The 26,781-nt window shown below is 43.7% G+C and overlaps 1 long non-coding RNA gene across 1 annotated transcript; it reads right to left on the minus strand.

Moving 5' to 3' along the window:
- Positions 1–26,288, minus strand: LOC121232500. Its single transcript, XR_005931053.1, has 3 exons — positions 23,728–26,288; positions 6,391–6,537; positions 1–4,527 (listed from the first exon to the last, which is right to left on the minus strand). It is a non-coding gene; the product is annotated as an uncharacterized LOC121232500 (long non-coding RNA).
- Between the last annotated feature and the right edge of the window lie 493 nt (positions 26,289–26,781).

The raw sequence follows: 26,781 nt of genomic DNA on the forward strand, positions 1-26,781 counted from the left end.
CAGCATTTTCCACCATTTTTTCCAGCTTTACATCCCTGTTGAATTCACTGCGCCCCCTCATGCACATCTCGCTCCCCCCTCCATTGCATACAACCACCCGCATCTCGTTCTAACTCAGAAACGATCCCCACACGAATGCTGGGCGGCAGAGCTGCTCTCTGCATCTTATCTCCTGAGCGCTGGCGGCTCGTGGTTGAACTCCCGTCTCCCTGCAGGAGACCCAAGGCAGAGGGCACTTACCACCACATCCTCCTCTGCACGCCTCCTCCGACTCGGCAGTTCCTCCCGTTTGATCACAGCCTGTCTTCAGAGCTCTATCTAAAAGTCGGTGGCCTGGTGAGACAGCACTGTGGACAAGCATGGGCTCGGGGCAAGCGTGGACGCGCCCTTAATCCACGTGCAGAATGGGCTCTGTGAGAGGCAGAGCAGCGGTCCTCCCTTCAGCCCTGCTGCATCCTGGCACATGGCGCAGATGCTGGTCCGCACGCTGGAGGTTGAAGCGCAGAGGAACGTGAACCAACAACCGTGGTTGGCAGAGGCCGATCCTTCAGCAAGGATCGCAACCACATCCCACTTCATGCGAATGAAGTGGAAGTAATTCCATTGTAATTAAATAGGAATTTTCGTGTGAATTCCAAATGAACCTTTGTAACATTATCATTAGTTCTCAATACATCTCTTATTTTACCTCATTAGAATTATTGGTAATAAATGGTAGTAATTAAATAGGAATTAAAATTTGACTTCCTAATGAACTACAGCAAAGCAATCACTATTTCAATATACATTAATTGCTGTTCTGTTAGGAATACAGGCAACTTATTTTTAATGAATTGCTACAAATTATTATGATTATATGGCCTGAGCCTACAAAATAGTCTCACATCAGTAAGTGTGCCTGGTAGATGTCAGCCAACTGTGCAGTGAGCAGATCTACCCAAGGAACTTGGGACTTGCAGCATGCCAATGCCAGTAGAGAATACGCTGACTTATGACATTTCCACAATAAACTTTTTTGCAGAAGGTTGCAATTAATTTACAAAAAGGCCAAACAAGATGCCATTGGGGGTGCCATTGGGGAAGTGGACTAAAAGGTGTGAGAAACCAATAGCAATAAGACAAGACTAGTGCATTTTTATGTTATTGGTTCCTGTTTGATTATAATAAAAAGTGCTTTGTAATATGTCCCAGGGTGGTAAACTGCATATAGAAAATCCCATTTTATTATTTATACATTCTCTCTCTGTATATAGAGGTATATATAATATATGTATGAATAAAATTTCACTTCTATGACTGGTCTAGATTTAAAAGCCATAGATAGCGTTTGCTTCTTTGTATTACTGTTGAGGATTTAACAGGTGTTTGGTATGAGAAAGTGCAAGCTGTGAGAGGCATGTTTGTAATAGGGAGTACTGACTCTCTAATGGAGGTTTTGTCTCCACATTCAGGGCAGACGTATTCCGGTTCGATGGGATGGGCGGGGGAGTGAACCCAAAGTACGCATGCAACTGCTGAAAAATCAGCTTTGTGTTTTCACTTTGAAAGCTGGCAGCATGGGTCCCACCAAGCGGCCTCTCAGTTACCTTCTGTCTCCAAAGTGACTGACGCTGGGCTGAAATCCCCAGGCTTTCACAGGCTGTAAGTTCCCTCCATTAATTTCTGAGGAATTTTTTCCATCCAGGCTCCTCATTTCTGGCCTACCATCGTCACCTCACGTTGCTGATTTCTAGGGGACAGCAGCAGTCAGCCACCACAAACACGGGACAGCCAATTCCCTTGGACACAGCATGAGCCATCCACACTGATGTGATCACAAGGCCTGTCTCAACGTGGTTTTACATGCCCTGAAGTATCTCCATGTCTCCATTTGTTCGCCACCGCTATCATTTTACCTCTCGTCGTACTGCAAAGTCAGTGTCTGACTCCGACGTTTACGATCCGTTTGGATTTCCAGACCCAGCAGGGGAAATTCAGAATCAGGCTCCGGATCGGATCTGCGAGAGCCACAGTCACAGTCATGCCGGCTCGGGAGAGGGCAGCTCCCTGCTTTGGCATCTTTGTTATACCCAAATTTAAATCACAGAGATTGAACAGGGCAAGCAAACTCACTTTTTCAATTTTGTTACCTAATCAAAACTCGGAAGCTTTCTAGTGCTGGAGAGTGTTCACATATCATCCACTTTCCATATCCAATGCTGACAAAACAATAAGGCAGGAATAACATAAGTCGTGAGAAAACTAGTCTGTCTCATAAATCTTCACAGGAAAGTGGCTGCTGTTTTATGTTATTGCAGTGTGTTGTTTCCAATGAAGTGATTACTGTTAGATGTATTTTTAAATTGCTTTTGGTATTTTTAAAAATACATGACTTTGAGAGTGATAGAAACAAGATTGAGTGGCGGTAGACAGTGCCTACAATATGATTAACTTTTTCCCAGACCAGCTACTTCTGAAATTAAGGTTACCAACACAGCTGTTGTCAACTTTCCCCTGTCTGAAAAGGGCTCATTGGCATCTGTGAAATGTATGCAATTACCCGATGGCCCACTTAAACCCTCCTCTTGCTTCAGACGCTACATGGGCTTGCGTTCTGCTTCAAGATGTTTGATTAACAACCTCTAGTGTTATTTTAAAGTGTCAATGTGCATGTTTATGCACTAAAGCTCTGTAACACAGAGCCCCAAGTTACATCCCGTTGTGACTGAGAAGTTGTGGTTTCTGTCCATGGAGGGGGGGAACAGCTTTGTGTATTAACGGCTTCAACCAAGGCACACGCACTTCCAAAAAGGCTGAGCTACATTTTAGATAAAGTTCATTTGGAAGACATTCAAGGCAATAAATACCAAGTGAGAGGTTTTCTCAGGGCTTTACAAGTCGTTAAAACTCCAGGTAGATTTTACCTACCAAAGGCTTCACTTGTGGCTTGCTGAGCTCACACGGCCCTTTTCCTGGATATCGTCATATCCCTTCCAGCGGCTAATGAAGCCTGTAACCATCCCAGGGCCCACCTACAGGGTCCCTCGGGTTGCTGTGAGCTGCACAGACCAGGCACTACAGGGTTAAGCTTACCCAGACAGGAGGAGACTCAATAAGAGGCAAAAGGAAAATGAATTAGAGGAAAATCAACAGGCAGCAAAGGAAAAACTAAATTACATTTCATGTACACACATGCACTCTTTTGGCTGGAGGGGCAGAAAATGCAGCCAAAACTGGGCTGTTTTTATTCTAAACAGTGCATCAACCCATTGATTAATTTTACACTTTGTTCCTTATGAACCTGGGCTGGGGCCATGAATGCTGCTATGAAAAGAAGAATATAGCCAAAAAGGAACTCTTAAAAAGTTGGCAGCCGTTTCAAGGCAATGTGTCTGGCCAGCAGGAAGGAGATGGCTCCTCCAGGGAAGTGTATGGAGCTGTAAAACCATTTGTGAACCGGCCCTGCTCAGTTTATAAGGTGTGTGACTGACTTAAAGTCAAGTTTCTTGCACAAATTTGTGACTTGTAAATCGAATGATAAAAGTAGTCTTAAGTATCATTTTTCCAAAAGGGCATTACAAGATTGGTTAAGAATGACTGTATTTCCTCACTAATACCATTAACTTCAGAATTGTTTCCATCCATTACTGAGTCGAACAAGGAGGGTTTACCGTAAATTGCTACATGCTGTATGGTTCAGCTGGTCAGCTTTATGGTATAGGAAGCAGAAATAAAACAAAATCAAATAAAGGAATACAATAAAACACCATGGACCAACTTCAGCCTTGGATGTAATCAAATGCAAATGGAAATTAATGGAGTTGCACTCGCTCATACCAAGGCTGACACATCCCTTGGCCGCAGAGCAAAGGGAGGCAGCTAAGCTCATCTCTCCATCTTGCTTCCCAGGAACAGTTACGGTGAGCAGGAGCAGGCTCCTAGCTCATCCTTTTCCAGTTACCTGTTATCTGCTGACTAAGTGTTTCCTGAAAAGCTTGATTTACCTCAGGATTTCCCTTCCATAAGTGGGTATTTCTTTCAGCAAGTTAGGAGGTTAAGGAATGATTTGGGAAATACCCCTAAAATCTCTTCAAGATAAGCCAAGAGTGACTTTAAGTAGGTGGAGGTCTGTGTAAGATCTCAGGAAAATGGGACAGAAAGAGGGGGAATTATGCCTGTGATACATCCTATTCATCATCCAGACCACATTGCTTAGTGGGGGATAGGGCCGGCAGTTTCCATTTACAGGAGGTTCAGAAATCCCATGATACTTCTTATCTTTTTTGCATCAGACAAGAGATAGCATGAATCCCACTCACTGACGGGGAAACTCACCTTCTGTGGAAGACTAACACAAAGCCAGAACACCACTTAAATGCCTTAAAATAGGGATCTGCAGAGGGTCAGGGCAGCACAGGTTTCACAGAGGCAACCTGACCATTCCCCTGATCGACACACAGCACTCTGCGGTCAACACACATCCTGGCACCTGCCTGAGGGGAGAGTTCGGCTCAATGGTGAATTTGACTGCATGTTCAAATTTGGCAACTGCAATGAAAAAAACTGGTATTTAGGCAAGTTTCTAAACCATTGCTCGTCATAGCCACAAAGCTGCTCCTGCTTGGGTTGTTTGACTACCCAACTTTCAGACCTCCTAAGTGCCCACAACCTCAGCATAAACACTTCTGAGCAAACAGGGGTTCAAAAATCTCTGCACAGAACCAATTCTTTCTCTTCTCACTGCATTTCAATATTGCTAATTGCTAATTAATCACAGACTTTACACGGCCTCCTCCTTGCCCAAGTTTTACGGTTAAAGTTTTGTTTGAACTACGCTTCATCCAGCTGAGCAGTGCTTGAGGGTCAACAGAGCTACGCAATGTGCTGTGAAAAGTGATGCTTCTTTTAAGAGGCCTCGTTATTGAAATAACTTTTGAGTTAATGTTTGGAAATAACTTTGAAATGAGGACTTGCACAGATTTGTTTTCTTAGTGCAGCAATTAGCTTCATGAGCAGTGACTGGCTGCAGTACCTTCTGCCATGTCTGACACATTAAATAAATTATTCACTCAGTTCATTAGTTGGAAATACAGTTTGTAATACCTGCCGAGTTACAGGACACACAGCAAAGCCACAGATCATCTCAAACAGAAAAATGAAGTCAGGTTTTTCTGCTCCCGCATAAACAAAGGATGGGGAAAAAAGATAAATAAGATAATGTTTTTCCTACCATGTGGCTCAACCAGTTTCTTTCAGAAAACTGTCCCTCTGCCCTGTTCCCTTTTTAATGATCAGATTACGATTCCCTCCTTCCCACCAAGTTGGACTGCCTCAGCAAAAACTCCCATTGCCTCTGGTGGAAATATCTTCAGCATTGGTTACTTTTTAATGAAAGTACGATGTCACAGCCTCAAGAAACAGCTTATTATTTTTCCTTCCAGTCCGCCTCACTGTTGCAAACAAGATTGTTGCAAGTCGCCTATTTGTCAGCCTTTACGTGGGCAGGCAGCAGCAACCAGACACCTTTGTGGAAAAGTGGAAGCTGGGGCAAGGAAAGGTGTGGGTTGTCCTTCACACTTGCTGGTCTCCAGTTGGTGCACTGGGACAGACTTACAGCACCGGCTGCTCCCATGGGAGGCAGGACGGGCTGTGGAGACAGCACCTATTGATCTAACAGCTTTCCACCCCCACACCTGTACACAAGCTACTGCTGGTCTGAGCTGCTGGCACCCAGACATGGCTCTTGAGGAGCCCAGTCTGGATGTAGAAGGTGGAGCTGGACCCGGCTGAGAGCACCAGGGCTTTTTGGGAGTGGGGGTGTGGAGGGCACTGGGTAGAGACCGCAAAGGGCCACCCAGACGTGTGGGTCTCCCACCTTCATTACTGTCCAGCAGCCCGTGCAGTCAGGGCCCTGGCCTGGGGTGATAAAACATCTAGGATCTTACCATGCAGGGTATGACATTTAAAGAGAGCAGGGGACTTCTAAATACCAGTTAGCAGTTGAGCTTAACTAGAGATGACAGGGCAGGAGGTTGAAGAGACCTTTGGAGCCTTACCCTGCTCTTCCATTCTCACCATTCAAAGCAGCCCTAAAACCAACTCCCAGATCCAGCCAACTTCAACTACATCCTTGAGCTCAAGATTTCCTAAGCCAAAGGAGAGTCCTCCTTTCTCCAAAGGCACTAGACCCAGTCACTAGTGGTCACTAGTCAGGAAACACCATGCAATGAAATGAGTGGGATTCAGGCCAGAATGCTGGGATGCATTTTACAGAGACAAGCGCCTGTAATGAGGCTCCTAAATACATATTCAAACATCAAAATGGGTGACAATTCTGCAGAAGTGTTAAGCAGTTATGGCAGTGGAGGCACCAAGGTGAACCCCAGTACATCTGGCAACCGTTGTGCTCACCTCCAGCAGAGCTGCCACCCTGAAGCAGGCCTTGGATGACTTATTCCTTTATTTTGTACAGCCAGATTCCCCCAGGTAAAATTAAAAGGTTTAGCCACCGCACGTCAGCTGCACTCTTCTCAGTCACATACCATGGATGACACAGGTCTGCTACGCAAAAAAATGTGTTGTGTGAAGAAGAGGAGAAAAGAGAGAAGAAATCTAATAAATACTCCATTATTTCCAGCGTATATTATGCAAAATTTGGCATGAAATCTTTATCACACATAAACGTGAAGGTCACTTATTTGTTCATTAAATTCTCCTCAGTCTACATCATTATGTTCATAGTTTTTCTTATACTTAATGTAGTAAGGGCCTGCCAAACTCATTATACATCAGCTGATAAATGGATTTGAACTCACAATCTGTTAAAAATCACATAGGCACATTAGAGCAATATTTCCATGGCTTAGAGACCATATACATTTAAATCTTCCCAGAGAGGATTTTGAACATTTTTGATCCAGTGCAGCAGACTCAACACATAATTCAAGTCTGCTTGCTGTAAAAATTTACAGGCTGGGATCTTAGTATCATTAGTCATAAATCAAAGCTGCGCACTTAAAAATGTGGTAGTGGCAAAACTCTTGGACAGGGTGTAAACATCATCAAGCTCATTGTCATGCAGCACTTCCATTGGAATAATAAAGGGAGATATTGTTAAATGTTGCATATATTTTCTCTCTTCTGGCGGAATTTGTACATATAACATATAACCCTGTGTAATTTCCAGCCTGGGCAAATCTCTGGATGAGGAAGAGCTTCTGAAGCTGTCCTGGATTCTCACTCTAGTGCCATGACTTCAAATAAGCTTTTACATGAAACGTGGACAGAGGGGAACACGGGGCATGTTTATGCCATAGTTTATGTTTCACTTACTCATTGCTCTTTATTGTAATTTCCCCCAACTGATGATAAAATGCTTATAAAGCATTGGGCTGATAATTTGCAGGCTCTCCCGCTGCTCTGTTTGTTATAAAGCTACTCATGTCTCCAGGAGAGTCTTTCTTCCTTTTGGATTTATGAGCCTAATGAACCACTGTTATTCTCCATCACAGGAGCCAGTGATGCTGTGACATTATAGCAGGAAGATTTGAAAACTTATGAGAAAGCACTTGAAACAAACTGCTGCTCTTAATAAGTGCCTCTTGTCTTCAGTGTGGTCTGAGGAAGATCTAAGCGAGCTAATGAACGAAAAGAACAAACCGAGTCCTGCACTAACCCTGCAAGCTCCACTGCAGAGTAAGTAGTGCTAGTGAGACAAATCCTCTGCTGGGATGAACAGTATTTATCAGTGGCGGGATGCTGATACACAGCTCCACCGAAGAGCCCACTCAGCGTACAAGGAGCCCGAGTCCTCACAACTGCTTAGATTTTCCAGATCGGGGTTGTTGGATGTATGAGACTAAATACAATTAAATTGAACTGCAATTAAATTTAACTTCCACCTTACTGAAAGATCTTTCACTGGAGCTCAGCTGGTTGACTAGACAGCCTTTTGCCCCTGGGCACTCTAGATTCACTCAAATACATCCTTTTTTTTCTGGGCCGTTCTTGACAGTCACCAAATTCAGATGATTTCAAACCAAAGAAGCAGAGGTGGGGGAAAAGGGACCACTTCCTGCAGACCGGCTGCAGACAGCTGGTCACCTTGTTATTTCCATAAAGGAGCGCATTTCTGCCTACCATGGCAGGACACAATGAAGAGAAAGGCAGCACCATGGCTAGGCCAGCCCCCAGCTATTTAGGAAGTTATAGGTCATAACATACACCTTCATCTCCACCTGGAGACCATTAAGAAGCCCACGTGAAGCCCGGAGCACACGCTTCATTGGCTCCCAGTGAGATGCCCAGAGTTAAAAGCACGTCCTGTTCAGAGCCCCATTGTGTAAGCTGGTGTTATCAAAGAGACAGCTCTTGGACCCAAAAATTTACGTCAGCTAGAAAAGTGTGGGGAGCAAAATAGAAGCAAGTTGCCCGGTATTAAGCAATAAGTCAACAGCAGCGCTAGATGTAGAACCCAGGCATCTTGGCTGGGAGTGCAAGTGAGACACCAGTATGCTCTGGCAAGTTTTCTGCTGCCTTTGGCTGTTCTGCTGGATTCACGGAGACAAGTGGGTTGAGCCAGTTGAGCCATGCTGCCTGTTGGGGCAGAACTTGAGAGGACGCCAGTCCCTCCCCACCCTAAATGTCCCTGCCTGCAGAGCCAGCTGGCTCCCTCCAGGCTCAAATCAGAGTGTCAGACAACACCTCCGCAGCGTGGCTGGTCGGGGAGCTTACCTGTAGGGCATCCCTGAGCCATGGGCTTCTCTGATAGTCTTGACATACCCCTTGTTGTCCAGGGGGGATGCTAGAGGTGGCTGGAAGTTATGTTTGCAGGTGAGCGGTCTCGCCAAAATAATGAGACCTCACACCACACACGACGTTTAAGCATGCTGTCAACTCTGTGTATTATTCATAAAAGCACTGCTGTCTTCAGTTACTCTGTAATCACATCTTTCATCATGGCACACATATCTCAGCAATTGTACTCATTACAAAACCACCGTGGCATAATAGGAAACAATGACACATTTCTTCTTTTTTCTGTGATACAGTGGGATTGGGAACTCAGTGCAATACAGGTCATTTAGCCAGTAAAATATTAGTGGAAGATGTATGGCGACATGCCAATTGGTGCTTTGAAAAGCTCAACCTAGGTGACTCTGTTTGTTAAAAAGTATTCAAAAGCCCCAATTACAATCAGTTAAAAGCAATAAGCATGCAAATTATTTTAAAACAAACTTTAATTAATTTCAGCATATGTTTCACTTAGGCTGATTAGTCAAATCTGATTTTCTGAAAAGAAACAATAAACATCTGCTAATGATGATTTACATATTACCGCTCACATGGCCTGCAGTGTGTTCTGTGGTGATGGAGGTTCTGCACGGCACAGGGAAGAGATGTCGTGCTGTGCCAGCTACCCCCAGCCTGCAGCCTTCAGGTACAGAGAGCGACAAAAATAATTCTTCACTAAAATAGTTAGGCATGCCTAAAAGAACATGATGGTGTTTGTATGAACAACTGTCCTGGTAAAGGCTTTCCTTTTTGTTAAGCACTCTTCGGATGAGAAACAGGTAGAGCAGCCTGAAGCCTGGGCTCACAGGACCCCAAGCTGAAGCTCTCCACAGCCTGACCTTGGTACAGACCCGTACTCCGAGATGCCAAGTGAGAAGCTATTCAGGCAGCTGCAGTCAGAATAACAAGAAGGGCTTAGCCTATTGTTCAGACCCCACTTCCCTCTAAAATCAATGGAAAAAATTTATCATTTGGTCTAAACACATAACTTAGCCAACACAATCACTTATTCTCTGTTCATTATATAGGAAGCTAGGATGTGATAATCCTGCATAGTCAGGAGACTAAATCCCTCTTTATGCCTGAGACTCCATCATGGGAGGCCTGAATACAGCCCCCTCATACCTTTGGACCTATAGCTCACAGTAATGTAAATATTTAAAAGTCCATGGCATTTTATATTCACAAGGCTGATAATGGAATAGCTTTAATATCCTTACAATGCCAAATCCAGATTAAAGTGGTAGTAGTGGCTCCCAAGCAGTTTATTAGCACTCATACCCAATACGCAGTAATCCTAGAGGGGAAAAAAGGGAAAAAAAAAGAAGTCCTGCCAATGTATACTGCACACCAAGCTGCAGGATGTTGTATTCCAAGAGTTATTTCAGTTGTAGAAACCACGTGGCACCATTACTTGGCATGAAGAGAGGATAAAGAGAGAACGGTCTATGACAGGTGTTGCTTTAAATATTTTGAAGATATGCATCAGGAGTAGTTCATAAAAGTGCTTCCAAAGTAGCTCTTACACCCACTGGGCTTGGCAGTCCTCACTCTTAAAAAACATGAACTTGGCGCAGTAGTCTCCTAAATCTTTTAAACTAGCTTAATCCTCCCAGTAATGAAACGTGCACTCAGCTAGATGGGTGCATTTATCTGAAACTCACTTATTTACAAGCAACTAAAACATGAAATTAGCTGGTCCCGGAAGGCAGCTTTGTGCTTCCCAACTCTTCTACTATCATAAATCAATCCATTCAAGTGGGTGCCACATTTGTTTTTCCCATTCTCACATTCTGTATGAACAATCATGCCCCATTTAATGCCAAAGATGATCCTCTGGAGATGTCTCTGCACAATTCTGTGATTTCTGGCTTCTGTGGGACTAAAAGTCCGTGTGTGTTGGCAGACATCAAGAGGTTTGCAAAATCTGGAGTTCTGGGAATGTTTCAAAGGAGGTTCCTTTACCAAACAATGCTACTGCGGTGCAGGCATCAAATGTGAATTATAACAGTAGGATCACCGCATTTCCACCAACTACCTCTCTGCAGAGAGCAATCCAGCGAGCAGGAAATAGAGCTGCACTTCAAATGTAAGCTCCTTTTATACCCATATTGCTGTGGAGGCTCGAGTGCCCGACAGACAGCTAGATGCACTCATCACAGCCACTCAACGCTTCCTGGGAATACTAGTTCTGCAGAAGGTTCTTGTATCTCTTCCATGGGGAGGGAGACCGGCCTTAATTTATTAGATACAAAGAATTCACTCCTCAGCCTTCTGCCCAGCTTGGTGAAGTAAAGGATTTTCCCGGCTTCCTCACCAGCATATTCATTAGTGTGTCCTTGCTCCATTATGCTATTTGTGCATAACAAATTGTTCAGCAGTCAAGTAGCACCAATATATACGATATTTTCAGCTTTAGGATTCAAAATTAGAATTGAATCTTCTCTTTAGGGAATTCCTTCCAGAAATTACACTACCCCAGCAGAGATCAGTGGTTCACAACTGCAAAGAATAACACGCGTTGGAAGGAGGAAACGCCAGAGCAACAGGAGATCAAGGCTCACAACTGGTAGCTGAAAACACCGTCTCTAATCCAGCCAGGCCCTGGGCAATCACAGAGCCTCTCCACGCTTCGTCTTTGACTGGAAGCTAATGCCAGTTGGCTTCTATCAGAAAAAGGAAGCAGCTCTTGCAAGGTTAAAACATTTCATGCAAAGTGACCTGAAGATCAGAATCTGCCTTTTATTGTTCTTCTATAATGTGGCACATATGACAGTTTAAAAAAAATAAAAAAAAAAAAGGGTGCTTTTCTCACTTGCCTGAGAGAATGGCATATTCATACATACACCTTCATTTGCCTTTTTACACCAGATTATCACCTGTCACCTGATCGTTTCAGCTGTATAACTACTACAAGGATTTCCCTTTCTTCTGGAATAAAGGGAAATCCTTGTACTATTTCAAGTACTGGATTTAAAACAGCACAAAGAGCAGCACCGGGCTTGAGAATGCAATCAGGACCACAGAAATAGGAAAGAATCTGCTTCCACAAAGACTTTTAGAAAAGAAACAGTAACTCTTCATTCACTCCTGTATCCTCTTTGAGGTCTGGAGTAAAGATTTGCTGGGAAAATGAGTTACATGTGAATATACCAGATGATGAGTCAGAAAAGCTCTGGGCAAGAATTCAGCAAACCTCAGTTTTACCAGCATTCATATGCTTCTAAAACAAGATCCTGAGGAGCTTGTTGTCAGGCACAGGAGAAACTGGGCACGCTAGATAGGCAGCTTTTGTCAGCCAGCAAACTGGCTACATGTGTGAGGTGGAGGTGGCTTCTCACAAATTCTACTCTTCCCTAAATACAAGGGTGCTCAAATTTTGTTGGCCTGGGAGCAACTGTGAACAAAAACCACTCTGCCAGAATCTCAGACTTTTCTCATCTTGTCTGCATCAATTTGAACGTTTTAATTCCCTGATGATACAAGCAACACTGGAGGGTCTCAAAGGCGACACAAGAAGCCTATGTTGCAAGAGATGGGCTCTTTTCTGACAGGAATCAAATAACACCTCCAACCTCCTCTGGAAAAAGTGAAAGAGGGGAACAGAATAAAATATACAATGTGATGGCAAAGCTGCTTGTCTTTGAGAGCAAAACTCCCATCCTGTGCGAAGAATATGAAGGAAACAGATGTTCCCGTGTGGAGTTTAATGGCTAGATTGTTAAAGGGATAACATAATTTCTCCTATCTGCGTGTGCCTTGCTCAGACTAGTACAGCAAAACTTTTTCCTCCTGACATAACGATTCTTGATTAAGGACCAGATTCTAACCAGCTCCAAGGTAAATGAGCAGAAATACCCTGATGGCACTTCCTCCAGAAGCGCCCTGCATTAGAAACCGAGGACAGGACTGAGGTGAAGGGATTTCTGGGCAGCCTCGCTTCCTGACTAGTTAAGGTCCCTTCCAACCCAAACCGTTCTATAATTCTATGTTTTGGGGTCCACAAGCTCACGTCAGTTGCAAACCCCAGTTAGGCAACTGAGTTTCCACCATGACTGACTTTAAAGTGTCCTGACCGCAGAGAGGGTTTCAGCCCTCAGCTCTGAGAGCCAACCAAGACTGCAAGTCTCTCAGACCCCCTGAAAGAGAAGGGTGCACAGCACTAAGCCCTGTGCTGTGCCATGTTTCCTCAGTAATCCTGAGGCATTAATGGACAGAATTTGTCCTCTAGAAGGTCACAACTGAGATTTTAGCGCCAGGCCAAACACCCTTTCTCGGTTTTTCACTTTATGTTTTGAGCAATTGTATTGGGTACTTTTCAGGTCAACTCCTTTACTTATAAGTTAACCCTGATCTCCACCTACAAATAAAAGCAGAGAACACCAAGTACATTGCTGGGAAAGTCAGTAGTTAAGAATCACCTACATGACCATGTTATGTCCACGAGAGCTCCTAGAAAAAAGGTCACCACATATTTATCTGGCTGCACGCTCGGTAGGAAGTGTGCTCTATAAGAAGTGCTTTTAGCAACAGTTAACATTTTCAAGACAATATGTCAGCTAACGGTAACCTTTGAGAGGAGGGTTCGAAGAAAGGTTAAGGGAAGTTAACCTAAATAGCTTAGAGAAATAAAGAGAAGTGTTGGAGGTAATTAATACTTGAGAGGAAATAATGTAAAGGAGAAGACAGACTTATTTAAGGTTGGCCAAGTGCAATGTACTACAGGAGGTAATGGCTTTAAATTAAAGAAGGGCAAGTTTAGATTAGATAACAAGAAAAAACTTTCCAACAGAACCGTAATTCAACAGCATAGCAGTCTGAAGAGAGAAGCAGCCCAAGCATTATCAACAGACACATTCCAGCCGACGCCAGCTAGCACTCTCTGAGGGAAAAATACCTGGGATAAACCGCAAGAGATCCTGGTGATTTGACTCAACCATCTATAAAGACCATTCCAAACCCAACATATATGATCCTGTGATTAACACACACATCACCTATTAATCTTACATGTTCCAATGGCTACCACTTCCCATTTAAAGCATACTCACCTGACATAGATGGATGGTGGGTTGCAGAACCATAATGTAGCCCTACAATGGATTATTGGTCTGATCCTCCCCTCAGCCATGCATCACATCTCACCTCATATATGTTATGTTACAGTAAATTTTCAAAGACCGGCCCCCTCGCCCAGAAAAGCCAGATGCAAGAACCAAGTTGAAAAAGTTAAAAAGTGTTTCAGGTATTGATTTAGCAGCGTGTTTAGCTGACCACAGTTTGTAAATGTGCTGAAATGTTTCAAAATGAAAATGATTGGATCTTCTAACAATATGGCGTTAGCTCCTGTTTTATGAGTTTATTTGCCATGATCTTCATAATTCTGAAAGATTCGTATTTCCTTCTTCAATCTCATAATGTTCCTTCAGCCTACAGTATCATCTGTTAACCTCTTCTTTGTTTGCAAGGGCAGTCGTTCAACTGAATTTCAAAAAGATATGATGGCTTCTGGCAGGGAATAGAAAATACAAGATGTTACATAGTCTGAATGAGGAAACAGCATAGGATCTCATCTATCACACAGTATACCAGTAATTAGCAGAAGCATTGTTTCACTCTGATTAAAACCATATTCCTCACAGCACAGTTGTTCTGCTGTGCATGTCCCTAAACCCAGACATTCGCTCAAGATTAAAACTTCTCAGAAAAGTACGGGGAAGTTGAAGACATCCCACAGGAAACTGGTAACTGGCTCCAAAAGTACAGTGGTTGTTCTCAGCGACGGTATCAGTGGGGCAAAGAACTGCAGGGTTAGGGCCAGATCAGCTGTGATATTTATGTGCTTAGCCACCACTGAAATCTGAGAGACACTGACCCATGCTGGACTAGAAAGAACGGTCAGAAACGCAGCTATGAAATTACGGCTTCTGGGTTTTCTTCCCAGCTTCACCACTGACTACGCACAAGGTTGGGTGCATAATAACAATTCAGTGCAGGCTTGCAAGGATTAATTTATGGACTTTGAAACACTTGACTTAAGGCTAGGTTATGCCTCCCCCACAGCTGTCAGATGAGGTAGAATGAAACCTTAAAGCATTTGCCTGGGGGACTTGGGAGCAAGATTTGCAGTCTTGGCTCTCAGCTGAGGGTTGAAACCCTAGCTAGCTCCAGAACCACGAAGTTTCTCACAGGCTAATAGAGCCTGCTGAAAGTAGAGGTTGGATCTCTGAGGCAGCTAGTAACAAAATCATCAGCTAGTAAGAAAAATTAAGCTTCTGATAGCCATGCATCCTTCAGATGCTTTCTCAGTGGTTGCATAAGTCATCGTACAGGCAAAGTCTGTGTTATGTCTTTCTCCTCATGGGCTGTCCCCCATGGCCATTATGGGTGCAGATTCACCGCTTTCAGGCAGAGTTCTGCAATGGGGCAGAGGGCTCTGCCTCGCACTGAGCTCTGACGGGCATAGTCACAGTTTTCCTTACAAGAAAAATCCTGCTCAAAAAGTTAACAGTACTAAAAACTTTAGATTGCCAGAGAAGCAAGCAAAAATTATGCTTTACTACTATTATATTTCCCATGGCAGCTTTAATTTTGCTTGCTATTGTACATACATTACTATACAGTCTTATATGAATGGCCTCACAGATACAACTCACTATATGTGGCCTACAAATCCATATCCATGGGGTGGTTAAAGAAACAAGAAGACTGGACATTCAAGTGATGGACATTAAACTCAGCATGGGAAGAAGATTATCTCTGTAATCGTTCATATGCAAGTTTCCTACATAACTTCCTATTATTATGTATCGATATAAGAAGTTTGGAGGGTGAGGGGTCAAATACAATTCTGTTATTTTGCAGCCTTACTATCTTACCATAGGTTTTAGAGGCGATATCTATAAATCACACGTATCCTCAAAAAGTTGCCAAATACATGGTCAACAATAGTTCTTCCTAATGTATTTATCACCCAGTCTTCTTACTTCTCTGCTTACCAGATCTAGATATGATTTCCATCACTGAAAGTTTGGGGTAGTATATCCAGCTATATTAGTCAGATCAAAAGATCAGTGGCAGAAAATTGTCCAGGGTTCAACAGCAGCATTTAATCTTATAGCTGCAACGTAAGGTTCTCCCATGCCTCCTCTCAACAGGTTAATTCATGAAGGTTTATTGATGGCCACAGGGACGGTGGGCTCAGAAAAGGCAATACAATAAAAAGGGACTCTAAAGAGGAACTTTAAGAGCAAAGGAAAAGAAAGCCATTGGTTTGTTATGCAGACCCTCAGATAGACCCAGGTCTAGATGAATAGAATTCAGCTTGCAAAAAGAAAAAATTAAGCTGAATAAAGTTGAGTAAAAAGTAAGTTTCATTTCTGCAAAGAAACTCATGGACCGCTGCAACTGGCCAAGACTATCTCAACTCAGCACCTCATCACGTCTCTGCTAAAGAAATTGTTGCCTTTACAAATTTTATTGCCATAGAACAGGTGTCGTGTTCTGCCCCAGCCCTGTCACTCTCTGCGGAGTATTTTGTATGCTCTTGTTCATCCTGAGAGCAACTAGAATCCTTCACAGAAAAATGAAAGAGAAAAACCCAAAGCTCCAAGTTCCCATGGCAGGACAGACACACTCCCTGGTCTGCTCAGGGAATCAGAAATTGGTGCTAAAGTACAAGATTCTCTCTGGAAGTTAAATTACCTTTCCTGTGAGGAAAAAGAGCTGCACAGTCATATTAAATATGGTTGTCTTCAAAGACCACATGACCATACATTTGCCAAAAGTTTAATAGAGCTAAGTTGGCTATGAAGTATGAGCTGGATATTTGAAGAGGTTTTCAGATCTTCAAAGGAATAAGATATTTGGAACAGCTGTCTGATGGGGATAAGAAACCAAACCCACTTTAAGGTGGAGCTTAATAAATGAATTAGAGAAATTGCAGGATTGACTTATCCGCAACAAGATCATATTCGGAGAAATAAAATGTTCTTGTAAATCATTGATTTGCTTCCTGGCATCAGTTTCAGTGATACCTAGCAATGTTAGAAGGTGATCCACGATTTCGAAGAGCCACCACAGTTCAGGTTAAAGGTTACAGGTAACACGGTCTTCCAGAATAAAAGCTGTATTTGTGGTTATAATCCAGTTAGACTTTGCCCGTAGGTTTTTTTTTTTTTAGTTCTTGTTCCACCATCTACCTCAGATGCTAAATGCCTTTCACCGCAGGAACGAAAGGTAGGAGTCAAACAAGCATTAGTTGATGACATTTCAGATTTCTTCATGAACTATCCCAGCACCCACAGCCTGCACACTGTACCTTGGATCTCCAGCCATCCACCCCACGCTTTCCTACATCCGTGCCCACCACCAACAGCATTCGCCCTGTTGCTCCTAACTGACTGTGCCTGAAGCCGATGAGACACTTTCTCCGTGACCGCACTAGGCACTGGCTTCGGCTCTTCCTTCCCAGCAAAACGGTGGGACCGACGTGACTAATTTGTCTGCTACTCCCGCAGCGCAGCCCGTGTTCGGGTGTACCCGGCGCCTGCCCAGAGTCCTGGTGACTCCAGCGGAGCGTGGGTGCGCGTGGCTAGCTGCGTGCCGCGGAGCACAGCTGTGGCGTTGCGGTAGTCTGCAACGAGGGAGGAAAATGAGCAGCGAGACTCTCTTCTGTAGCCGTTGGCAGTGACTATACATCATACACACATCCACCTACGCGTTTGATTTTTCTGCGCGAGTGCGATACTTCGCCTCCGCAGCCACGCGAGCCCCGGCCACTCACGTCCGGAGGAGCTGCTTGCAGGAGTCTGGAGATCAAAACTCACCCGCTGCCTTTAGTCCCTCATCAGACACCAAAGGTATTCACACTCCAGAACAGGCTTCTACGAGCCTTTTATTAATACTGTACATTTCTTGGGTGACTGAAATTACTCAGTTTCTAGCTTGCTGTCTTAAAATTCGCAGGGGCTTATTATTAATGGCCCAGTAAAACAATATACAGCCTGTTGTATCTTAATTCAGTAGTCAGTAATGACCAACTTAGAGAAATCATTTTAGACCTATGGGTTTTCTAAGGCCTTTTGAAGGTAATGGCAGTAAAATATGCATATATTAATGTTACTTGCAGAAGGCAGAATATAGTGGCAGTATAAGCAATAATACAGCACTGTGTAATAAAAATTGAAAATTCTTTTCCCTAAGTGTAAATATAAAATACCTCTGGGGGACATATCTAAAGGAAGAGTGTTTCAATAACACATAGTTAAACTCAAAATTATATTTTTCAAAGCTATCCAAGTATAGTCTAATAAATAAACCATAAAATAAAACAACATTTTACAAGGAAGACTCATACTGTATTTCAAGCTTTTTGCCACTCTTAAAATCATTATTTAATACAGACAGTTTTAGTCACAAAATTTCAAGAGTTTATTCAATATCTTTTATGTGCTTTACAAGGTTATTAGAGAATTTATTTTCTCTTTCCCTTACAGATTGGAAGGTGGGCAGTGATATATGAGCTTTCACATTTTATTTATTCACCAAACTGTTCCAGATGTGATCCCATCATTTATCCACTGACACATCAAACCTGCTGCGTGACCTTTACAGTGACCTCTTTACAACATTTGCTTTCATGCTCTTAAAGTTATAGCAGCTTAACAGTGCTTGCTTCAGTGGGAAGACAAGAGAACTGATGGGGGGGGGGGCTATAATTTAAAAATAATAAAAATTTAATTCCTCTCCTACAATATGAAAACTAAGTCCAGGTGGTGTAAACTAGCCAGTGGAGTTATATTCCCAGAAATGTTTCAATCATATTTTACTCCAAACAGTATTTCACTCCATGGACTTGGAATGTATTGGATTTGCACAGGCTAAATTTAGCAGGCACTAAGTCTTTCTCCACTTCTTGTGATTTGTCACAGCAATGGGCATTCTTGGGGTGATATGCCTTTCCTTACTACACATCAGCAAATAGAAGAAGGGTCCATCTGCAGTTTTCCTTCTTAAAGGGAAAAAATTGCTTATAGTGCATCCAAAATTTCCATTAACTAAAAAATAGCTACATCATTATGACCTTAGCATTATGCACAAAAAGAATTTTGGCATCATGTCTTAGGGAGTCAGTGAGTACACAAAATTATTTCAGGTACAGATCATTCATTCCAGCCAGCTCCCAAAGCCCTGACCTGGCCAGCTGGGAGTTTCCAAGTCTGGTGAACTTTTCCTTAGTATTTTTTTGGTTTATGTACTTCCACATTTGGGCTGATACCAGCAGTTGCGGTTGCCTCCATTGTGGTTCACGCAATATTTATGGCCCAAGAGGTAGCAGGAGCACATATGCATACATACCGCCCCACACACAGCCTGAATCCAGAGGAGTTCTAGCCAAGGGATGAAGCTCTGGTAGCATGAAAAAGATGCTGCACGCCTTCTAACTAACAACTCCCCACAATTTAATTTCACTTAGAAAAATTCCCACCGACTTAAACAGAAGTGTTCAAGTAATGTGTAAGTAAGAAATAAGTAAAACCTGGGAAAGGCTGCAGTGAGAACTTCTGGACGGCCTGTTGGTTTCCATGTGCTCAGCTCTTTGCTCTACCCACACCCACTGCAGATTCATTTCACAAGAATGTCTGAATTTTTGGATTCATATCAAAGCAAAACCTGAATCGTGAGGCACTGAAGAACCCCCCAAAGTTTTTCCTTGTCCTCTTCTCCCTTCCCTCCCTCCTGATCACAGAGGTGATCGCAAAGGTGATCAGGATATATACCACTGCAGGGCAGACATCCGACCAGCCCGACATACCAAGTCACCTGAGCCCACACTGCGGAATTACCGTGTAAAAAAAAGAGGACCGGAATAATCCCTGCAACTGCCTTTCAGGAAACCCTCCCAGAGCTATATACCTCTGGTTAACCCAAACATGGGCTTCTATTTCAGTGACTTTTAACAGACCTAAACACCGAGCTGAAGCTGAGCCTATAAGATTTACACGCAAAGTAGAAAATCAGATTCACTCCTGCCACCTTTTTTCCCCGCTCTGTAACACAATGTTCTGAAACTGGGTTTTACTTTTTTTTTTTTAAATTGTAGAAACAATGAGGTTTCAGAGTAAGACCTTAAACAGCCTTTTTTTGCAATATTAGTTCATCAGTAATGGGAAAATTACATCAAAGAAAACATACTTGTTTCTTTAGGTGTAAATCAAAACACAAAGCAAAGCTGGTAGAAAAACAATGCATTAACCTCATGTGCTTTGAACACAGATGAACAGTACAAATAGTAGATCTGAAGATGCCAGCAGGAGAATATTACGAAGCTATCTGGAAGTACCGCTTCCAGGTTAAGTGATCACAGAAAGATTACAGTAACACATCACCACTAAGTGATTAATTCTCAGGGAAAAAAAAAAAAAGAAAGGTGCAGCCCTGTTTTGATCACTTCTCTAGTTTACAGGCTTACATTTCAGCTGGAGTCATACTTTAAATAAACAGAGCTGAGATTCGAAACTTTTTAAATAACACTCAGAAATAAAATTCAAGTGAGCTCCCCTGCTCGCTTTCTATCGCTTATCCCTGCTGGCAAAGGAAATGCAACTGTTGGCTCTTGAAAGCCACAAATTTGCAAGGGTCTGGGGCGTGAGCTGGCAGGAGGCTCAGGCTCCTCGATGTTTGTAATTGAAAAGGACATGAAGTAATGAAGTAATTTCCCTGTCCCTATTCTCCATGTTTATCAGAGGCCTGTCTGCAGTGGAGGAAGGGTGACAGGGTAATCTGAGCCTTCACAGAAAACCTGCTTTTTCTCTAAAGTTATTTAGATTTCCATGAGCGCTGGCAGAATTTTGGAAGGAGTCCAGGCGAATGAAGGAATTTGGCTGCTCTGAAAATATCATACAGGAACTTTAAAAATTGAACTGATTTATGCCCTGTAATGTTTTCAATACTGTATAAATTAAGTTTGAGTTCCTAGCCTGGATTTTAAGAAGAAATTTTATATGTTATGAGCCATGAAAGAACTAGAGGAAAAAATATCTTATTGTATGATAATTCCACCTCTCCTATAAGAAGTGCTAGACTTTGCATATATAATGTGTTCAAAGGAATAATATGGAAAATGCATTACTTTGTAGCATCAAAGGATGTTCCAGAATACCTTGAGGTCCTGACAGCTATTTGGAGTTTGCTAATATCACACAGCACTGTGAAATGTATTAGCAATATGAAGTTTATATGTTCTGTTCACCACTGAATAACAGTAGAGCTGGCCTTGGGAACACTGTAGGCTTCTAAAGGGCGGCATCTAGAAAGTGTAACCTAATTGAAGGGAGAAAATTATCTCCTACAGAGGGCTGCTTAAAGCCACCTTTAGTCTTTCATGTGCAGATGGCAACGTCTGGGCTTTTTTCCCTTGTGGACACGCTAGCCTACGTCAAATACTCTGAGCGGCGACTTCCACGGCATAGTCTCAGGAAGTCCTCTAGCGTCAATAAACAGCCATGTGCTTTCTGAGGCTTTATGATAAACTGTGAGGTTTTCAAAGGAACCACAATTTGTACATCTAACAAACATAAATATGTTTATCCATGGTGCCTTGTCCTCAGCCAGAGGGAGATACAGCTGTAAATAGCTAAATATATTTTCCTCTTTTAATCAGCCATGGACACAACCTCAGCTGGGGATCTAAAGGTTGAGTCACAGTTGATCCCTGATTTGATTAATCACTGGCCTCCTCGGAGGTTTGAGTCTTGTTTCTGGTTCAGAGGTCAGCGCGTACAAAAGGCCATTACCAGTGAGCCAGGCACCTCTGCGCTAACAAACATAGAGTGCAAACCAACGCCGCGAGTGTAAACCGGAGAGCTGCGGAACACACAGCTTAGTGCTTAAGCTGGTCCCCAGCTTCGGGCCCCGAGGAGAAGCATCGAGAGGCTGAGAAGAGGTAGCTGCTGTTCAGAAGTGTGAAAACAGAAGCTTAGGAGGAGATCGCTTTCTTCTGGAGCCTGAAAGAATAATCGGGAAGTTAGCAGAAACCGACAGAGTCACCGCAGAAGTGAAATTATGAAATTAAAGCTGTGCTGGCTGCCAGACCTCCCTCCAAGAATTTAGGAGAGCGATGCAGGTGAGGAGCTGTTCACCAGGCAGCCAGGAAAGAAAAAAAAGTTATTCATCAGGCAACTCTTTCAGAAGCCAACGTGAACCTTCAGCATGCAAATATGCACGGGGTTGTCACTGGCGTTTCCTACCGAGTGGAAGGGAACAGAATCTATTGTCTGCAACTGCTGTTACGCACCACTGTTCTTCCATCTCTACACTTTGAGTCATCTTTTCAAAAAAGAGCTCTAAATTTTCTGGTTGCAATCTTCAGTCCATGATTACTTGTTAGCAGTGTCATCACCTGGCACATATTTGTGTGCAAGCATCCAACTCCATGCCTTCCACGTGCAAATGAGACAACTATTATACCGAAGCTTTGGTACAAATGATTGTGCATAGGCAGATTAAAATCATTTAAAAAAAATAAATTAACAAGAGCTATGCTCTTCCAGGACAGATGTTTCTCTCTCTCTTTCTCTGCTGTGTGCTATTCATGGTGTTTAAGATATATATTGTCACACAGTCCTTTGAATCAAGGCAACAACTCCTCTCTTCCTGCCTTCTGTGACATTAATAGCTTCAACCCCTTTTTGCCTGTTGGGACAGGCAACAATCCCACCCTTTCAGCAAGCCATCATGCTAAGAATATACCTTTCCCTTTTTCCAAAATGCACAGTTCCTCCCCCCACAACATGTCCATAATCCTGGCGTGCCTAAAGCATGAACGAGAACTAACCCCAGACCAAAACCACCTTTTATACCTGTGAAAATGGAACGCCATAAAATCCAAAGCTGTTCTTAGTTCTGTGGAGAAACCTAGAAATTTAAACTATTGGGAATGGGTGTTTCCACAGAGACTCCCAGCAGAGTGGAGAAAGCTCCAGATTTACAGTGTAATTAAAATTACATTTTTCCGTTATATTTTCCACTGTGTGGCTTTTTTTTTTTTTCCTCTGCTGTAGTATTCTGCAGGCCTTAAAGAAGTGTCCCTGTATCTCAGTACACAGAGGTCTTGGGATATTACTTGAAAACAGTACACCAAGAGGAAATTGTGCAATCAATTCCATGAGAATGCCTCCCTCAGCAATAAACACTGCCTGTGCCAAATAAATGGGTGATGTGCGTCATAAATTTCCTTTTCCTGTCAGAGCAGCCACAAGAAATGGATGAAGTTATGCACATTTGTATAAAAATAAAAATGTGTTATTTGCTCTACAGCATACTGCGGACAGGGCACTGCAAGCACCGAAGAGCTGCAGAGCGCCTGCTCGGGCTCCCAGCACCGAGCAGCCGAAGGCAGAACTCCTCACACACAAAGGAAAGGACATCCAGCTTTTCTCAGTTGTATTATGCCAGTTCCAGCCTAACTGGTCACAAATGTTGAAGGAATGCCTTAATTTTTGCATTCAACTTAAGCCCCTATCAAAGACTTCTTGTTAAAGAGGAGGTGTTTACCACTTGCTGCATATCAGACCTAGGCACACAGTCTTGGCTGAACAGCCCAAGCTTGACAGTCCAAAACCACTAGCTGCTGGACTGACAAGTCAGGATCTTTTATTCTCTTTTTTTCTAGGTAGTATTTTTCCCACTGACTGAACCTACAGAGTGAGAAACCTGCTTTGCATTTACATCGAAACGACATAACCCACCACCCTTACACACTAAGTTCAGCTCCTCATCTGGCGTAGATAAGCACAGGACACCAACTTTAATGCCACTCGGAAAGTTCACCCCAAATGGGGATACAGACTATGGGAACAACACAATTTTGGACTACTTTATTCTATTTATTTTACTATTCTTTATTCTACACCATTCCAGGGTTGTTCCCAACAGCAGTAGAGTCTTACTCACTGCGACCGACGGTGAGACCGTCTGACCATGTGCCTGCGCAGTGATGCCATCCGGAACCCCTCGCACATCTCCGAAGACCGTTCCTGCCCAGGACACACACTGACACGAAGCGGTATCACCTCTGCCTCTCCATCGCCTCTGCTCGCATCCCTCCTCAGGAAACAGCTCTTCTTTACAAGTCACTTCCATAAGATTCCTGGCTCAACTGGGGGAAAGAGAGAGCTGTCAACGCTGATATATTAGAAATACAATTCAAGCAGCTGCTATTTGTGTTTTATTTTTAGACGACTTTATTTTTTCCCCTCAGACTGATCTCAATTTCTATAATATTATTCTTTCTTCTAGGTCAAACAACATCTGCTGTACAAAAAGGAAAGTAAACTCATTTGCATTATCAAGTTTATGTCTTTCCATTTATATTTTTCCATAGTTGCCTCACTAGGAGTTGCCCTGCTCTGCGCTCTGATACTTCATGAACTGCCGGGTCCGTAAGAAGATCTTGGCTTGACGTTAGCAGAGGCCTTAACCTGATAAACCACAGCTGCTCCCCAGCGGGATTTGCGGGCTGTGCCCGTACCGCCCCGAGAAGCGGGGAGCGGAGCAGCGACGGGTGCAGCACCTCCTGCTCCCCAGTGCAACGGTCCGCGCTGACAGCCTGCCGTCCCTGCTGCTGCTGCGGGCTCGCTCCGGCCGCGAAAGGAGTCAATGGTGACTGCCTTGAACAGCCAGTGCAGGCACAACTATAATCTGTCAAAAAAACGTATAGAGGCATAATGTCAGCAACTGTAAACTGGCTTAACTCTCTAAAGCATGCTGTCAACTACGCCAGCTGGGCATCTAGCCCTGGGCTGGCTGGAGGACTGGTACCAGCGAGCAAGGGGACTCTGTCCCGTTAGGGCTCACAAACAGTGAACCAAACCAATCCAGAAAGTGAAAATCAAGTTCCTACATCCGAACCTGATTTAGTCCAGCAAGAGCAAAGCTATTCAAACTCACGGAGGGCTCTGCAGCTCTGGCTCTGGCCTCTGTGCCTGAGGACCACTGGCAGCACTCAACGCCTTTGTTTTGCTCTTCTACTTCTCAAAGAATAGAGCCAGAGGAAAAAAAAAAATTAAAAGGAAAAATCCCAGCTCTTTGGAGGCGCAAGATTAAATCAATGGCATTGATTTGATCCCAGCTGGCATTTCATACACTGAAAGGCCAATCTCTCCCCTTCCAAGTCAAAAGGAGCTGAGAGTGAGAGCAAGCAGGACAGAGAAAGATATTAGCGTTTGCCCAGATGTGTTCCTCACGAGCAAAGATATTCTCATGTTGGTCACTTCTGAGAGGAGCAATTGGCTCAGCCATCAGAGGACAGATCCACACAAGAGCCAATGAAGAAAGGACCCTCTTGCCTGGAAGGACAGGTAGGGACCTCGGGAAGCCAAAGAAAACTCTGATGATGCCCCATCATTTTTCCTGTGGCTCATACCTGACCTTTGGTGCTTACTTTCCCCCCTCTGCTGCTACCTCTGTTTTTCAAGCAATAACGAGGATCAGAGCTGTAATAGTTTCCATCACATCTTTCATAAAAAAAACGCTTGACTTTTCCATAAGGCTTTGCTCTAAGAAAATGACAATTTACAAACATGAAAATCTTTGCTGGTACTTCCTAAGGTTAAGGAAAAAAAAAGCTATCTCCATATGTTCACATTTGTTCTTTTAGGTAAGTAAGCATGTTCCCTGTAATTCTACTAAACTGCTAGGACATGATGGATTTCCACAGCAGACTTTCTCCCCCTGAAGACAGTACAAAGAGCCCTCGTGCACAGAAAAGAGCACGCAATGTGAACAACCGTGTGCAGAACTGATTTTCATTCTGGTCTGAACCTTCGGTATATTTCTGAGCAGCAGCAAAACCTTTATCACTGATCATGAGAGCAGTAATTTTGCTAGCACACAGCTGGCCACAGGAACATCCCCCCAGTTGTTTACGCTTTCTGCTGAGGATGCAATCTCAGAGGAGCACACGAACACCCCTCCGAGCTCTCCTCCTCCCAGACACAGCTCAGGTGGAAATACGAAGCCAGCCTAACTTCACTTCCAGAGGCATCATGAAAGACACTTTCCTGCTGAAACACAGCAGTTGCTCCTCACAACAACATTCCCTTTGTGAGACCAAACTAAGATGCGTCCTGCGGGTGAGGGTGCAACCTGCCTGCCGTCTCGCTGTAGCACTGGTGGCTCTCAGTGGGAGGATGGAGGCAGCTGCACCGTCTCCCATGCTCAAGGGTTGCTGCCCAACCCGCTGAGTGCTTATACCCAGACAGGTGAAGTCTTGCAGGTCTTCAGTCAACACACAATCCAAAGGCCAAATATCTGCAAAAATGAAACGTTCCCAACAGCATCTCTTTCACCTAGATGTTCTTGTTGAAACTTGACGGGGAACAGACACTTTCGCTGCAGACGGTAACAATGAGAGCATCCTGCGCCCGGCACCTGCCCCTTTGCTTCACTGCCAGCTCCAGCCCAGAGCAAGGCATGGACCTCCAGGCTCTGTCACGGCCAAAGTCACCGTCTGCCGAGCCACCCCAGAAATCAAGGGGGAGGTTTCCGAGGGAGGTTGTGGACTTGCATCTATAGCCTAGAATTATAGTGCTCCTGGTCTAGAAAAAAACTCCTGGGAGTTGCGAAAGAGCGGGATTTTGTACAATGGTTTGAATAGTTGATGGTTCCAGTCTAGTCAAAAAGCCTCACAAGAAGGCCTGATTTTGGAGCTTGAAGTATTTCTGCTCCCAAAGGGTACTAGGGTATGGAGAATCATGCCACAGTTTTTATGGTTAACTGAACATTTCTTTTCAATCTCTGAAGGGCTTGGGGTTTGTTTGAATTGTGAATGATGGCTCATGTCCCAGCTCTGTGTGTGACATACTCCTCCAGTGACAAAGTTCACACACTGAGCCTCAGTCAAGAATCCACACGTACCCTGGAAGCTGCTGGCACCCACAGCGTATAATTAAGATCATATGAGACTCGGCATTTCTTTCCCTTGCCCAGCTACATCCAAGAAAAGGG

This window comes from Aquila chrysaetos, chromosome 21, assembly GCF_900496995.4.
Source record: "Aquila chrysaetos chrysaetos chromosome 21, bAquChr1.4, whole genome shotgun sequence".
NCBI classification, from domain to species: domain Eukaryota; kingdom Metazoa; phylum Chordata; class Aves; order Accipitriformes; family Accipitridae; genus Aquila; species Aquila chrysaetos.